Below are 5,546 nucleotides of genomic sequence, written 5' to 3'. Positions count from 1 at the left end.
ACTCCTACTACACCGGAGGTGCCTACTACTACGTGTTGCCCGCTGACGACGACCAGGAATAGTTTAGGAGGATCCCAGGCAGGAGGCCTGCGCCTTTTTCGATCTGTATCCCAGTTTGTGCTAGCCTTCTTAAGGCAAACTTGTTTAACTTATGTCTGTACTCATATATTGTTGCTTCCGCTGACTCGTCTATGATCGAGCTCTTGTATTCGAGCCCTCGAGGCCCCTGGCTTGTAATATGATGCTTGTATGACTTATTTTATTTGTAGAGTTGTGTTGTGATATCTTCCCGTGAGTCCCTGATCTTGATCGTACACGTTTGCGTGTATGATTAGTGTATGGTCAAACCGGGGGCGTCACAAGTTGGTATCAGAGCCGACTACCTGTAGGAATCCCCCTTCCATACTCCTTGGCCGAAGTCGAGTCTAGTCGATGAAAATTGTTTTACTAACATGGCTGTGCGGCTTACGGCCCCACGTCGCCATCGGGTGGTATTAGGATCTTTTATTCCTCGTCTATACTCTGGGATTCTGATATCTCTTCTATTCGGGTAAAATGATTTTACTAATTATAACTCTAGGTTCTCGTTACCACTTCCTGCCGGAGAGCCTCTTCATTCTAGATGATGGACTGCTTCACCAGAAGGTTCCGAAGATGCTATTTGATGTTTTCGCGAGACGCTTGTGCCCACCGCCTTTGCAAATTCCCTACCACTATTATATCCGTATGGATTTTTGCATACACTTGCCTACATTCAATCCCATTGATCTTGTTATTACAAGATGCCACGAACTGCTCTTCGTTGTTCCGAGAATCCTCCTTGCAGTTCTTTACCACCTGAATACCCCTAAGAATAATTTCTCGCACTTTCCGAGTATCCGCTCATCCCCAGTTGTTCAGGTGTTTCACAAAAGTCTTTGAAATACTATTCAATCCTCCAAAAATCCTTAGCAGCTTTATTGCTCTACAAATACTTGTCTACTTGCATTATGGATGCTTCCCATATATCTGGCAATATTCACTAGTATCTTTTGACACCGTCATTTTGATCCTACTGATTTAACATGTGTGCGAATGCACACAATCATCAGTCGACCCTTCTACATTATCTTTCCGGCCCAGACATCATTTTAAACATGAGCTGGTTCTCGACCAATCGGATTGCCATCAATTGTACCCATAAGCATACGCAACTTATCCATCCTTAATCAGAGTGTTTGCTTCTGATCCCTTGGTCAGAAATCATAATTCTTTTGCATTTGAGCTTTGAATTAGTCAGTTGTTTCTATAGTTTGATCTCCTTGCGTTGTTTCTTCCTCTGGTTGAGTACCGATGCTCACATCTGATCCTTTGAGGACCACCGGATCCTTTGTTGGATTTTATCCGATAGCATCCTTCATATTCAATCCCTTTGGAAGTTCTTTCTCCATTGGTAAATCCTATCCTCTGATTGACCAACCATGCTCTGCTTTCGAGCTTGTTGTATTTACTATTGAAACTTGTGGTATATGTTTCCACGATACCCTGACAGGTTGAACCTATGCCTTCCTTAATATGTGTGAACTCAAAAGTTTTCACGAGTCATACTCTTCTGGTGTTTTGCTAGATAAAATCTCAACACTACAACTTCTTCGAGAGTGAGAGGTGAATGGAAGGGTATACATTGAAGAAGTGGGAGTCGACCTTGAACTTTGTGTTCATGCCCATGGACACGACGTAGATCCTACCATAGAAGCTTCTTGTAATAATAACTATTTCGTTGATATAATATCATCTGGTATCTGTGAACTGATCCTATGCAATCGTGGTTTCGACCATATTTTCTCTATGATCTCATTTCTTGGACAAGTTAAAGCACTTGTCTTTTGCAAGTCAATACACCAGTCTAACCTCTACCTTGATCTACCGTCGAGTATTACCCTCTGGTATCTCAAGAATATCTAAGAACTGTGTTGCATCTTATGAGTCTCCATCAGCTATTATTTCTCACTGATTCCAATTTCTCATGGGTTCTGAGTTGTTAGTCACTCAAGAACACCGGTAAGTAAACCGATTCCGCACTCTGGTTTGATAACTCTAAGTAATCTTCGTTGCTTATGAGTTTAATAATCCTTCAAGTCATTCCTAGCCTAATCGACTATATCATTATCGTGCAAACTTTTAACTGTGCTACCTGGTCCTTCTTCCCAGAGCACAATTTTTTGATGATGAGCTAAGCTTACGTCGACCTTTCCTCATCATATCATTTTGCTTTGGACAACAAGCTCGTTTTCGAGTTTGTGTTGTACCCATGGTTCCAATAACCTCTTTCTTCATCATTCCTTTGACTTGATGTCATCGTTGATCGATTACATCTTCAGGTAATCTCTCAACAAATGTGTCGTGATCATTATCAACATTCTAAGCTCTTCCAGAATATCAATCAAATTCATGATGAGAAATACCATCCTTTGCCCTCGAAGATTTGGGTTACCATCGACAACATTATTGCCTTCCGTTCAACACAAACTTGATCTTGTTTTGTGTTGTACCTTCAGTTCCTTGCTATCCAACTTATGTTATGTTCTACCGCGGAGCGTTACCATCTTTTATGTCAAGAATGTCATGAGAATTTCACCACCTCTTAAGAATTCTTGGTATGGTGATACTTCTCACCATCACCATTCTTTCTTGGTACCCGTGTTGTTTCTAACCGGAATACCGACAATTGAACTATGATGTGTGAATTCAAAACTTCTAGCAACCCTATTGCTTTGAAGTGAATGGTCGAGTTTCATTCTAATTCTTTTGTTCGTCAAGTCACCATTCTAACATTGATCGTGCAACCCAGCCCATATTTCGGGTGCACCTTTCAACCCATGTTTAATTGTGTATGTTTTCCTCCAGCATACATCATTAAGTCATTTGATCTGGCTAATGTTATCTCCTTGTTCACATAATTGTGGAAATCCATCCTTTTTGGAAATGTCAATGAATTATCGCTGAGTCAATCAGCCACCTCCTCACCTCTCCTTGGTTTAATGATGAACTCTTGTGTTGATACTCACTCCCATAGTTCATTTCCCGAGAATCTTACAATGTCATCTCGACAGTTTGTGTTGCACCTTTCTTCTCAAGCATTCTGAGTCTGAGTTATCCTAACACCAATCAGATCTGAATCTCGGTCAGATATGATGATTGGAACATATTCCCAAGAGTTATAACAATGGTCTTTATGTGACCCGGTAAGGTGTTGTCATGCCTAGCACACTTGGCTGGAGGACCTATTGTTATAGCTTACTTCTAGCAAGGTTATCTATTCTTCCACGAGGAAATGGTAAGACTTATTCTATAAGTTCTTCCTGATGAATCCTTTGTGTATCCAAAGTCCGACCTTTGCTTGAAGACCATGTTAATGCTATCTCGAAACATGTCTATGGTACTCCGATTTTCAACAAGAAAATTTAAAGCCCAATGCTAAATGTTTCCTGCTCAATTATCCAAACACAGTTGTATGGGTAATGTCGTGAAATTTCTCTCCCCTTACCTAAAAGGGTTTTCTACTTTATATCCTATCAAGGATATCTTGCTCTGCTTGTCCTTGGGAAGGATATACCCTTGAAATATGTGTTTAAACACATTTTCCCTTCCATTGTTTGGTTTAATCTGATAGACATAATTTCCTTTCCATTGTTTTGTTTAACCTTTCTGTGATCTATATGACCTAAGAAGAAATATCTCCCGGCTTATGTAAACACCATGGTGTACAACTCGGTCAGTAAGACCATGTACTATTGTTGATGACATTCCGGTAACCACCGATGCACGAGAACTTTGCCTACTGGTCTGCCTCGTTCAACGAGTAGGAAAATGGTTCTCTTCGTCCCTCGCCCTTGGTACCTATGTTGTTGCCAACATGATCGACAGACTATCCTCTGACATGCCTTGCTTACACGATCGTGCAAGATATCACCGACCTTCCTACTTTTAACCACATGGTGGGCCCATAACCCACAGTTCCACAGGATCGAAACCTGACTCTCCTGTACACCCCTGTTTCTAAAGTCATTCCTCATGCTTGGCTTAGTAGGAAAGATCACGGGCCATCGTCCTAGTGATCTATTCTGGTAGCAGATGCAATATTCAATCTCGTTGCTCTGGACCCCTTTCACATGTTGTTTCAGACATCGAACGATTACCTATCCATTTGAAACTTCTCATGGTACCTTCTTACTTTACTCTCGATATTTTCTTAATTATCTATTCGAGAGTTACTTTCTACCACATTCCCTGAGTTATCTGCTAGATAGTCAACCTTGTAAGGTCCGTTCTTCCGCAGTTACCCCTTACCTATTCGTAAGTACGTTGGAGATCCCGAAGAAAAGGACGACTTCACCATGATGACCTGAAGCAGAGGAATGAAGACGTCAATGTAATGGATCGACCTGTTCGAGGAGAGCAACCAAGACCGAGAAGATCAGTTAGATTTTTTGTAACCCAATCCCTTCCCCCTTGCCTCCCCTCTTAAATCTCGGGACGAGATTTCTTGTAGTGGAGGAGAATTGTGACGCCCGGATAATTAGGCTACAGTAATCCCTCGTCAACGATGTCGCGTCACCTCTGTCACTGTAGTTAATCTCGGGTTAGTTCAAAAACCGATTCAAAATTCAAATTCAAAATCAAGTCAAACTAGTAAAGTTTTCAAATGTCAAAACTAAAAAGTACAAACGATGACAACTAATACAAGGGTAATTTGGTGCAACAAACACATTTTTATAAAATGGCTAAATGGTTTAAAATGATTTAAACAGAAAAGAAAGAAAATACAAAAAGGGAAAACAGAAAACAAAAAAAGAAAGAGAAAGCCCCCCTCCCTGGGCCGTGGCCCAACTGGGCCAACCCACCTAGCCCATTCGGCCACACCCACCGGCCCAACCCCTCCCCTCAATAACCCCACCAGGGGGGAAACCCTAACCCAATCCCCGCACCCACTCACCCCCCTCCTCTCTCCCGATCTGGATCAGGATCCAGAGGAGACCAAAGCCGCCCGGTGCGCTCCCGCCACACGCCGGTGCCCGGAGCTCGACGACCCCGTCGCCAGGAGCCCTCCCCACCGGCCTGCTTCCTCCTCTCTGCCGGCCTGCCTCCTCCTCGTCGACGCCATCCCCGTCCCCCTCCACCACGGTCCTCCCCGACCTCCATCGAGCATGCTGCCCGTTCCCTATGCACCCCGGTGAGGACCCCGGTCCTCCTGCTCCCCGTCCCCTCTCGCCGGTGCTTGCCTAGCTCCGGTGCCGCGCTCGTCGCGCCCCGGCCCGTGCTCACCATGGCCTCGCCCCGCCCGGCGTGCCCCTGTTCGCCACCCCCGTACGCGCTCACCTCGTGGTCACGCTTCCCCGCGGGCCTTGGCCTCGCCTTCCCCCTCGGTGGCGCTGCTCGCCGGCGGCCCTCCCGGGCGACACCACACCGTGCCGGGCCGCGCCCCTCCCTGCGCCTTGCCTCTTCCCTTCACTGTTGCCGGCGCCGTTCCGGGCCCGAACGCGCGTCGGGGCCGTGCTCGCGCACGC

The sequence above is a fragment of the Triticum aestivum genome, chromosome 3A (assembly GCF_018294505.1).
Source record: "Triticum aestivum cultivar Chinese Spring chromosome 3A, IWGSC CS RefSeq v2.1, whole genome shotgun sequence".
In the NCBI taxonomy this organism is placed as follows: Eukaryota; Viridiplantae; Streptophyta; class Magnoliopsida; order Poales; family Poaceae; genus Triticum; species Triticum aestivum.
The sequence above is the reverse complement of the archived record's forward strand: the minus strand, read 5'-3'. Positions refer to the sequence as shown.